Source organism: Spea bombifrons, chromosome 4, assembly GCF_027358695.1.
Source record: "Spea bombifrons isolate aSpeBom1 chromosome 4, aSpeBom1.2.pri, whole genome shotgun sequence".
Lineage (NCBI taxonomy): Eukaryota > Metazoa > Chordata > Amphibia > Anura > Pelobatidae > Spea > Spea bombifrons.
In genome coordinates, this window is record NC_071090.1 from 104,154,465 (window position 1) to 104,166,866 (window position 12,402).

The 12,402-nt window shown below is 41.9% G+C and overlaps 3 non-coding genes across 3 annotated transcripts; 1 reads left to right on the top strand and 2 right to left on the bottom strand.

Annotated features, from left to right (window-relative positions):
• Window positions 1–995: 995 nt before the first annotated feature.
• Window positions 996–1,068, bottom strand: TRNAK-CUU (transfer RNA lysine (anticodon CUU)). The gene has a single exon. It is a non-coding gene; the product is annotated as a tRNA-Lys (tRNA).
• Window positions 1,069–2,208: 1,140 nt separating this feature from the next.
• On the top strand, window positions 2,209–2,281 carry TRNAK-UUU (transfer RNA lysine (anticodon UUU)). Its single transcript has one exon. It is a non-coding gene; the product is annotated as a tRNA-Lys (tRNA).
• An 8,782-nt stretch (window positions 2,282–11,063) lies between these two features.
• TRNAK-CUU (transfer RNA lysine (anticodon CUU)) lies at window positions 11,064–11,136 on the bottom strand. The gene has a single exon. It is a non-coding gene; the product is annotated as a tRNA-Lys (tRNA).
• Window positions 11,137–12,402: the final 1,266 nt, after the last annotated feature.

Below are 12,402 nucleotides of genomic sequence, written 5' to 3' on the forward strand. Positions count from 1 at the left end.
TGACGTCATCGCGTCATTGCGCGTGCCGTCACCGGCCGGATCGGGTGGCCCCGGTGATGCCCTTCAGTGTGAGGGGCAGATCGCGGGGGTAGGTGGTGATGGGGGTCCACAGACCTCCATCAAGGTAAGATAGTGCTAGTGACGGCATGGTGCCGTCGTTAGCACCCGACTGGGACTGCTAGCGACGGCACCATGCCGTTGTTAGCAGTCAAGGGGACTGTCCTGGGTGGCTCCAAATTCGGCGGGGGGGCAATAGGGGGGCAAGGAATATCCTAGGGGGGGGCAATTGCCCCCCCTTGCCCCCTGTAGCGACGCCACTGTTATGGAGAGAAGCAGGCATTCATAGCATTGCAGATCTATATGAAGACAAGGATATGAAGGGCTTTGCTGCATTACAAATACAACACTCCCTTCCCTCTGGAGAATGTTTTAAATACTTGAGGATAAAGAGCTATTTATCCAACTTACTACAAACAGAGGATAAAAATAAATCTATTAGACTCTTTACAAAAATATTAAAAACATTATATCACTTAAGCTTCACATTGAGCAAACCATCTACACTATATTGTATTATTATTTTTTCCCTTTACATGTACCTGCGCTCCATTTAAATTTCGTTTGCTAAAGATGCATATAAACAATATTCCCAATTGCTGGAATGCAGATGTGGAGCACCCCCCCTATTAACACATTTTGGAAATAAATATCCGCTCGTTTGGAAGCGATTTTTGGCCGAGAGTGGAGACTCACTCCTGAATTTGCCTTGTTGCATTTAAATCTCTATACTATGAATAAAAAGGAACTCTGATTTCTTTCCCACTTATTAACAGCCATAGAAATTGAGGTGGCAAGAAACTGGAGAAGGCAAGAAGGGATTATTTGGAATAAAGTTAAAGCACAAAGTATAAAGTATAATTTATTTACATTTCATGACGCTAGCAAGAGTTACATTAGCTTTTTTTTAAAAAAAAGGCAACAATGTAAAAGGGAGTCGCCCAACGTGGGGCTCGAACCCACGACCCTGAGATTAAGAGTCTCATGCTCTACCGACTGAGCTAGCCGGGCATCTACATGCACATGTCTTTTACATAAAAAATATAGAGGTTTCCCTAGTGAAAAGGTAAGCTGTGTATTGGAGTGTCACTTAAATGTAAGTATATTCTCCAAATAAATGCTCAGCACTTAAGATAAAGGTGAAAAGGAGGTTTTCATTGCAACACAGGTGGGGATGTTGGATCGACTAACAAGTAGTATATAACATAACAGTTTGATTTACAGAAACAACAGGTGAGGAGGGTCCTGCTCAAACGATTTTACAATCTAGAGGATTATCCTATTTAATTGCATTTGTTGCATTTAAATCTCCCTACTATGAATAAAAGGGAACTCTGATTTCTTTTCCACTTATTAACAGCCATAAAAATGGAGGTGGCAAGAAACTGGAGAAGGCTAGAAGGGATTATTTGGAATAAAGTTGAAGCACAATTCATGTTTTAATGTCAGATGGAAAAAGGAATCCTATCACAATCAACATGGAATAGAAATCAATATCAGTTCTGGAATTCATGGATAGATCAATTGCAACAGGGCAAATTAGATTGCCAATAGAAGATAGATAGGAATTTTGATGGCAAAATAATTATCCAAAGTAATAGGAACAATTAAAGAAATATAAATCCTGGTGGTGCCGACAAAACACAATCGCAACCAATATAATAATACCGATAACTTAATCTAAAGGGTTATCTATTAATAATCAAATGCTGACAGATATTTATTACCATACCCCTTATGTATAATGCATCTAATGTAGAGACTGCTAAATTGCGTGGTAAAATATGTTTTTTTTTAATTGTAAAGCCTTAATTTCCCAGCTCAGGCAGCTCCTCAACAAAGCAGAAAATTATGCGGAGAATATCATGCTCTGCTATTTTGTCCCTGCCCAGTCCTTATGAGAGTGTTTACTCCCGCTCCATGTTAAATATAACTTTGGTGCAGCCGAGAATTTATTAGAAATCTACCTATATTATCTGTTTGCAACATTTGATTTATTGTAAAAATTATAATGGAAATCCTATTGTATATCTGTTTTTTAGTGTTACAGTCTAGTGTGGTATTAGTGAAATTTTATGATTGGGCATAAAATTATTGAGCTGTACAAGTTCATTTACCAATGAGAAATTGACTTCCCATAGCCACACTGAAGCCCGGATAGCTCAGTCGGTAGAGCATCAGACTTTTAATCTGAGGGTCCAGGGTTCAAGTCCCTGTTCGGGCGGCAGTCTTTTTAACATTATTATATATAAACGGATTTACTTGTCCATTGCATAGCTCTCCAAACAGAGAACTAGTTCAAATCAGACCCAATATCTCAATGTTCGGACACAAACACCTGGACGAATGACTAGGATTGGTAACGTATGTGTGGTTTTAGGCCGCATTTGACAGGAAGTGACAACTCTTTAATGCTTCAGTCTCTGAAATTAGATTGTGAAAAAAAATTGACTATGAGGTGTCACGGTCAGGACTACTTGCCAAGCCGTGACTGTGTGGAGGGGAGGCCCGAACTGGCCATCGGGCACACCGGGCATTTGCCCGGTGGGCCGGCGGCCCAGGGCCGGATTGACAGCTCCAGGGCTGATGGAGCTGCAGCTCAAGGCACCTACCTTAAAATAGGCCCAGTCAGGACCGGACTGACTGGGCCTATGCGGCCTCTATGGCCGCATTACGCAGGACATAAAGGGCAGCTGCCCCTTAAGCCCGCAGCAACTGCGACCGGGTCCGCCACTCTAGGAGGCCGGGCAGCCCCCACCAGGGCCCGCCTTAGGGGTGTGCGGCCGCACAGGGCTTAAATAAAAACATCGGGGGGGGTTATAACTTTATTTAACATCCTCCATGTTAAATAAAGTTTTTTTAAGTTAAAAAAAACAAAAAAACCCCGATGTTTTAATTTAAACCCTGTGCGGCCGCACACCCCTAAGGCCGGCCCTGGTGGGGGCTGCCCGGCCTCCTAGAGTGGCGGACCCGGTCGCAGTTGCTGCTTACTCCGGCAACAAGGTAAGTAGGGTGAGGGAAGGGGGTGCAGTGAGAAGGGACAGAGGGGTTAGATAGTGACAAAGGGTGAGAGGGGATACATATTGAGAAGTGGGGAAGGGGGTACATAGTGATAAGGGGGAACATAGTAAGAAGGGGAGGGGTAGATGGGGAGAGGGGGTAGTGTGAATGCATACGAGAATGAATAAATGTGTGGATGAATTGTGTGAATATGTATGAGAATTAATGAATTCATGGATGAATTGCTTGAATGATTTGTGAGACTGCATTAATGAATATGTGTTAATGATTTGTGTGAATGAGTGAGTGTTTGTGTCTATCATGAATGTTTAAGTGATTTGGGGAAATGCAAAGATAGTACATGAAGGGTGGACTTTAACAATAAATGCCCAGGCCTATTTTTTGCCCCAGTCCGGGCCTGGTGGAGGGCGTGGGCATGAAGGGGTTAATAGCACCAGGCCTCTGGATTTACTAACTTAACCCCTTAGCAAGGCATCAGTCATACCAAATTAACCCCCAAATCCTGCCTGTATCCCCCCAAGTAGTCTGCTACCACTCACGATTTTGATACCGGATTCGTGAGAAATCCGAATTAGAACATTTATCTATCTCTCTCTCTATATATACATATACACTGCTCAAAAAAATAAAGGGAACACTTAAACAACACAATGTAACTCGAAGTCAATCACACTTCTGTGAAATCACACTGTCCACTCAGGAAGCAACACTGATGGACAATCAATTTCACATGCTGTTGTGCAAATGGAACAGACAACAGGTAGAAATTATAGGCAATTAGCAAGACACCCCCAATAAAGGAGTGGTTCTGCAGGTGGTGACCACAGACCACTTCTCAGTTCCTATGCTTCCTGGTTGATGTTTTGGTTACTTTTGAATGCTGGCGGTGCTTTCACTCTAGTGGTAGCATGAGACGGAGTCTTCAACCCACACAAGTGGCTCAGGTAGTGCAGCTCATCCAGGATGGCACATGCGAGCTGTGGCAAGAAGGTTTGCTGTGTCTGTCAGCGTACAGCAGGCCACAAATGTGCATGTGTCCACTCAAACAGTCAGAAACAGACTCCATGAGGGTGGTATGAGGGCCCGACGTCCACAGGTGGGGGTTGTGCTTACAGCCCAACACCGTGCAGGACGTTTGGCATTTCCAGAGAGTTTCCAGCAGTTCCTGCAAGAGGAAGGCATTGATGCTATGGACTGGCCCGCCCATTCCCCAGACCTGAATCCGATTGAGCACATCTGGGACATCATGTCTCGCTCCATCCACCAACGCCACGTTGCACCACAGACTGTATAGGAGTTGGCGGATGCTTTAGTCCAGGTCTGGGAGGACATCCCTCAGGAGACCATCCGCAACCTCATCAGGGGCATGCCCAGGCGTTGTAGGGAGGTCATACGGGCACGTGGAGGCCACACACACACTACTGAGCCTCATTGTGACTTGTTTTAAGGACATTACATCAAAGTTGGATGAGCCTGTAGTGTGGTTTTCCGTTTTGATTTTGAGTGTGACTCCATATCCAGACCTCCATGGGGAATCCAGACTTCCATTGAGAATTTTTGTGTGATTTTGTTGTCAGCACATTCCACTATGTAAAGACGGAAGTATGTCATACGATTAGTTCATTCATTCAGATCTAGGATGTGTAATCTTAGTGTTCCCTTTATTATTTTGAGCAGTGTATATATCAACCCACACCTGCAAACAACATATATATATATATATATATATATATATATATATATATATATATATATATATATATATATCATGTAGAACTTAATAACAATATGGTAACGTGTTATCCTCTCTTAGGGTTTGTGGATGTCAATACTAGAGCCCAAAGACAGACTTGGATTATGAATATTTTAATAACAAAAGAACAAAGATTACACAGTGCCACAATTACAAAAAAACAAGACATACAAAAGAAAAATAAAACAACAAACAGTTCTTAAAAACAATAGGACTTAAACACAAGACCCTCACTCACGAGTTTCTCCAATAAGTAGGCCTGTGGGAACTCCTTAAGTCCAGATGGTTTCTTATGATGTTGTTCCGATCAAAGTATATCATGGAGTTCTGCTTTTCGGTCGCTGCATTGTCCCTAAATCACACTCTGTTTCAAGAAAAACACCCCTCTGACCACATGACCAATTATATGACACCTTTTCCAAGAATTGGTTCCCATCTTTGATGTGCCAATAAGTTATGGTGGGGTAAAGGTGATGTAAAACCCCTCCACTTAAGATAGGAATGGAATTCCTATAACTCAGGGTCCTTATCTGTTAGGCCATGAATCACCACAGGGGTCCTTTGGGAAGATGACACCTCTTGCCAGAACAGATACAGAGGGCATGCACAAAGAAAGACATTTAAGTCAACCTCATATTAACTCATTGAATGCTTAAACAAAGAAACTAACCACCTCTGCTGGGTTACCCTTCCATGCATCCACTACATTATATGAGTTAATCATGACATGAGGTACTCAGCAAAGGGTTTCTGACACTTGCTTAAATTGCATTCACTAAGTATAATTTATTTACATTTCATGACGCTAGCAAGCGTTACATTAGCTTTTTTTTTTTTTTTAAAAAAGGGAACAATGTAAAAGGTAGCTACCTAACGTGTGGCTCAAACCCATGATCCTGAGATTAAGAGTCTCATGCTCTACCGACTGAGCTAGCCGGAAAAGGTAAGCTGTGTTTTGGAGTGTCACTTAAATGTAAGTATATTATCCAAATAAATGCTCAGCACTTCAGATAAAGGTGAAAAGGAGGTTTTCATTGCAACACAGGTGGGGATGTTGGATCGACTAACAAGTAGTATATAACATAACAATTTGACTTACAGAAACAACAAGTGAGGAGGGCCCTGCTCAAACGACTTGACAATCTAGAGGATTACCCTATTTAATAATCAAATGCTGAGAAATAGTTATTACCATATCCCATATGTATAAAACATCTAACGTACAGACTGCTATGTTTGGGCATCATCATGTTAACCCCTTAACGACAATCCCCGTACATGTACGGGGTTGCCGTGCAACGGGTTAACGACAATGCCCGTACATGTACGGGCTGCCGTTAAATAGCTGCATCGCCGCGATCGCGGCGTTTTCGCCGCGATCGGCGGCTTTGCAGCATCCACGGAAGCCTCACAAGTGAGGCTGACCGTGGATCCGGGGAGGGCAGCCCTCGGCAGCCCTCCCCGGAAGAAAAATGGCCGCCGCCGCACCGATCATCAAAGATCGCGGCGGCGCCCGGCTAAAACAGCTTAGGAAGCGATCTGAATCGCTTCCTAAGCATAAATGGTGTTACTGACATGCCTCGATATCGAGGCATGTCAGTAACACTACCCCCCTACCCCGATCACCTTGTGATTGCTCCGAAGAGCAACCACAAGTGCCATCCTGTAAATGACGTTGCCGTCATTCACAGGATGGCATGAACAATAAATATGTGAACTCTCGAGCTCCTCCTGCAGGTTGAATGCAGGTACTGCATCCAACCATGCAAGGTCAATGGAGCCCAGCTCACTAATGAGTGATTAGTAAAAAAAAATAAAAAAAAATTTAAAAAAAAAAATTACAAAAATGTTTAAAAAAAAATAAAAATAATATGGTAACATATAAAAATCCCCACTGTCACCAAAAAAAAATAATAAATTAATAAGCAAGTCCTAAAATTCTTAATCTTTACAAAAATTCCAGCATGGAAAGAGTTAAAATATTGGCATTACAAATGCCCATAGGGTGTCTCGTATTAAAAAATGCATGAGTGGATGGGATAAACTGAATTGGCCGGGTTCAAAGATGTCCCAAATATGGGACATGGGGGCAGTAGGATCAGATGTCTAAATGGCCAAAAAATACACACCTCACAAAGGCGGCCTTTTACCTCCCAAATAACCCAACAAACCCATGCATGTGGGGTATCACTGCGCTCAGGAGATGTTACTGAACACATATTGGGGGGGTGTTTGACACTGACATATACCAGGAGCGGTACATTTATACCTGAAGTACAACGTGTGTGAAAAAAATACAAAAAAATGTACTACCATAAAGTTTCACAAAGGCTGGTGGTAAAATTAGTGCATGGAAAGGGTTAAATTACCAGCATGTGAAATACCTTGGGGTGTCTAGTTTTTAAAAATATATGAGTTGATGGGGTAAATTGCATTGGCCGGCTTCAAAGATACCCGAAATGGCACATGGGGGGAAGAATTACCAGATTTGGAAAAAAAGGTTTTGAAATAGCAAAACGCTACCTGTACTTATTGCCCCATAACGTGCAGAAAAAAGCAAAAAAACATAAAAACATTGGGTATTTCTAAACTCAGGACAAATAGTAGAATATATTTAGCAGGTTTTTTCATTCGTTTTTGCAGATGAGTAAAAGTTTTTTGTTTAAAAAGTGAGAAAAAGTAATTTTTTAACAAAAAATCCCCATATTTTATCATTTTTTCTATAGTAAATTAGATGATATGATAAAATTAATGGTATCTAAAGAAAGCCCTGTTTGTCCTGAAAAAAACAATATATAATATGTGTGGGAGCACAAAATGAGAAAGAAGAAAATCACAGCTAAACAGCAACACCGAAAAATGTTAAAATAGCCATTGTCCCACAATATACTACGAGTAAAAACCCCTATTGTCCTTAAGGGGTTAAACATAATCAGGGGTTGTGATTGTTATATATATATCCATCTGTGTGAATGTCTTATGTGCCTTTGTTCTCCCTTGTGTGCTGCCCCTGTCCATGTTCCACATGTCCTGCCCACAGACTTTAACAGCTCCCCTACTGCACCATTTTCCTGCTATTAAACCACGGGGGGTGGGGTACGGAGAAGGAACGCTTCTCCTATGGATGCCTGGTCACTGGGACTTCCGTACGTGCGGAAAACGACCGGCGTGGCCGCCGAACGTGGGCCGGCTATCTCGCTGTTCGTCCCGGGGAAACTTTGAACTGTTGTCTCTCAGTGCCCCTTCGACCGATCACGGCGCTTTTTGAACCAGATGTTCCTAGACCCCAAACACCCCCTCAGCACCCCTGAGATCGCCGCGGCTCCTTCGGGATCACCCGAGAACGATGACCAAAGTATATGTACATTGCAGGGCTCGGTGGCCTAAGTGTGGCGCCGGACTGTCTGGGCAGGGCAGGAAGATGTGTCCTGATTTATGACCTTTTTATCACCTAACCTGTATATAAGCCTGTGTGTTTCCCAATAAAGTATGTTACTTCCCTGGACATTAGTCTTGTCTAATGCTTCAGGGGCTCACTGGATCACTCACTGTCCTTCTCAGGACAGTTACAGCACCGGATCTGGCTACGCTTCAGCGAGCTACGGTGCTATTTCATCAAAGAATCCAAGCCAGTTCCTGGTTCCTTCCCCGCTAGTATAGTCTAGCGCTGGAAGTGGTTAACTCTTGTGGTTCCGGGAGGAAGCAACAAAGAATCGACTGGTGTACCCAGCCGGGGGAACCCAAGGCCAGTCACATCTGGTGGCAGCGGTGGGATGCTTCCTCAGCACCGGGACATCCAAACCACCACGGGGACTATGTTCCAGTGAATGGAGCAACGTTACAAGGGCTTGAAGAGACAGACACTGAAAGACTTTTTGGAAGCCCGTGGGCAGACGGCCAGCAACAAGTCAAAGGCTACCCTGATCGCGGAGCTAATGGAGGGAGACCGGAACAGCCTTGCCTCGTCGGAGGGCACTGAAACTTCAGAGCTCCAGTGAGAAATCCGGTGTATCGGCCTCCTGGGATCGGAACCGTCACAGGCGCTCATCGCCCAGAAAGTCAGCAAGGGCACCCAGTTTCGCATCACAGAGCTCCAGAGAAATAAAGAACGGGCGCCCACGTATGGCTTAACAGTCGCCCCACTCAAGTACTACGGGACATTGGGGCTACCATTACATTGGTACACCCGCAGATGGTCGCCGCGACCGAGCAGACCCGCCACTCAGTTGATGTACGGGTGACGGGAGGAAAGGTACTCTGAATCCCTACTGCCTGGGTGCATTTAGATTGGGGAAGCGGCCCTCGCGAAGTAGTAGTAGGTGTCATGAAGAACCTACCCGCGGAAGTCCTACTGGGGAATGATCTGGGTCACCTAACTACCGCGTTTCATCTATATTACCTGCTTTCACCATGATTGTTTGCAACATTTGGTTTATTGTAAAAATTATAATGGAAATCCTATTGTATATCTGTTTTTTTGTGTTACAGTCTAGTCTGGTATTAGTGAAATTTTATGATTGGGCATAAAATTATTGAGCTGTACAAATTCATTTACCAATGAGTGATTGACTTCCCATAATCCCACTGAAGCTCGGATAGCTCAGTCGGTAGAGCATCAGACTTTTAATCTGAGGGTCCAGGGTTCAAGTCCCTGTTCGGGCGGCAGTCTTTTTAACGTTATTATATATAAATGGATTTACTCGTCCATTACATAGCTCTCCAAACAGAGAGAACTAGTTCAAATCAGACCCAATATCTCAATGTTCGGACACAAACACTAGGATTGGTAAAGTATGTGTGGTTTTAGGCTGCATTTAACAGGAAGTGACAACTCTTTAATGCTTCAGTCTCTGAAATCTGATGGTAAAAAAACACAGACTATGAAGTACTCAGCAAAGGGGTTCTGACACTTGCTTAAATTGCATTCACTAAATATAATTTATTTACATTTCATGACGCTAGCAAGAGTCACATTAGCTTTTTTTTTTTTTAAAAGGGAACAATGTAACACAGGGCTCAAACCCACAAACCCAAGATTAAGAGTCTCATGCTCTACCAACTGAGCTAGCCAGGCAAAGACAAGCACTCATCTTTTACATAAAAAAATATAGAGGTTTCCCTAGTGAAAAGGTAAGCTGTATATTGGAGTGTCACTTAAATGTAAGTATATTCTCCAAATAAATGCTCAGCACTTCAAATAAAGGTGAAAAGGAGGTGTTCATTGCAACACAGGTGGAGATATTGGCTCGACTAACAAGTAATATATAACATAACAATTTGACTTACAGAAACAACAGGTAAGGAGGGCCCTGCTCAAACGACTTTACAATCTAGAGGATTATCTATTAATAATCAAATGCTGAGAAATATTTATTACCATATCCCATATGTATAACACATCTAACAGACTGCTATGTTTGGGCGTTTATGTTTAACATAATTAAAAAATTATATTTACTCATTCATTGCATAGCTCTTCAGGCAGAGAGGACTAGTTCAAGTCAGACCCAATCTGTCAATGCTCGGGAACAAACACCTGGGAGAATGGCTAGAGAATGAGGTACTCAGGAAAGGGGTTCTGCCACTCGCTTAAATTGCATTCCCTAAATGGCACCTTAAGACAAAACCAAAGTGATCATATATGTCACAACCCTGGGTTAAAAAGTGCTGTTTAATAATCAGGGGTTGTGATTGTTATATATATCTATCTGTGTGAATGTCTTATGTGCCTTTGTTCTCCCTCGTGTGCCGCATTTGTCCATGTTCCACATGTCCTGCCCACAGACTTTAACAGCTCCCCCACTCACTCTCTGAGAGTTAGAAGTAATGTAGTATCGTACTTTGACTTGTCCCCTAAATCTCTATTTAGAAGCTTGTTCGGTGCATGCTTCCCTTTTTTTCTTTAAAGAATATTTTAAATCATAGTATTTTTTCATTACTAAATATACTCAATTCTTAATCTCAGGGAGGTAACTAAAAACAAAAGAACAATGGACAAAAAGACTGCAGCTAGCGCAATTAAATTATTTCTTACTGATGACTTTCATTTAAAATGCAATCTTCCTTTTTTTAATAAAACAAAAACATGTTATTTCATAAAGACTATATATATATATGAATTAACATATTTCTAGTCCTGAATATAACAATGTCCCAACCTTCAATAGATATTTTCAATCCCATATAAACTTCATATAGTTTTTAAACTCAAAGTGAACAAGTAAAAGCAAGCCGCCCAACGTGGGGCTCGAACCCACGACCCTGAGATTAAGAGTCTCATGCTCTACCGACTGAGCTAGCCGGGCAGTTACAGTGCAAACTTTTACATGCTCCCACAAATTAACCTTTGACTCACCAGGCGTGGTCAATTCCAACAACTTGGAGCTTTACTTTGTTTTGCACTCAGCAGTTTTACATGTTTTAAAAACTTCTACATGAAAATACCAAGGTTCCCCAGTGAACTGTATATAGGATTGTCATTTAAATGTAAATATACTCTCCAAATAAACTCTCAGCACTTCAAATAAGGGTGAAAAAAGGTGTTACAACACAGCTGGCAACGTTTTAAATTACCAGGAGTCCTTGTCAAGCCACATCAAAATACTAGAATTGGCCCGACTAACAAAGAGTAACAAGTAGTATATAATGTAATAATTTGATTTACAGGAACCACCGGTGAGGAGGGCCTTGTTCAAACAATTTTACAATCTACAGGATTATCTGTTGATAATCCAGTTTAAAAATGATAAAAGTGATGATTAGGCGCTAAATATACAAATTAATATCAGTGCAAAAATATATAGTACAAAGTGTTATAAACAGTGCTGCAAACACTATAGGTACAACCCCCTATACCCCAAACAATAATGGAAAGATAAAGTGTTGCGCAGAAAAACGAAAATTTAAATATAAAGTGCCAATTAATTAATATCACCAAAAACAATACAAGGTGTGTACCACACAAAATAAATACTTACGTTTCTTGCAATTTGTTATATTGAACATCCAATCGTTGTGTCACAAGGGCATATCACCATGTAAAAAATAAAGAATAAACAAAGATCATAGTGCTTTCTATATTTGAATATATATATATATATATATATATATATATATATATATCAGGTGTTCCCCTGAGTAGTATCGCACTCACATGAATTTGAGCAAATCAGCTTGCTCTGGCTTATTCGCGGTAATGGGCTCCGGCAATCGTATTTCCCCGGAGAAACGGGGGGAAGATTCTCCGGGGAAATACGATTGCCGGAGATATTAATCAATTGGCACTTTATATTTACATTTTCTTTTTTCTGCGCAACACTTTATCTTTCCATGATAATCCAGTTTAAACATAATTTTGTATGGGTGATCTGCTTTGACTGTGATGATTGTTTGCAGCATTTGGATTATTGTAAAATAATTCAAAATTTTGAGTACGTATAAGCAGGGCTGGTGCAAGTATTTTTGGCACCCTAAGAGAAACATAATTTTGCCGCCCCCTGGCTCCACCCCCACAAGCCCCTTTTTGTCACTTACTGAATGACCTCGGCTCGCGGCTGCAGCCTACGCGGCTG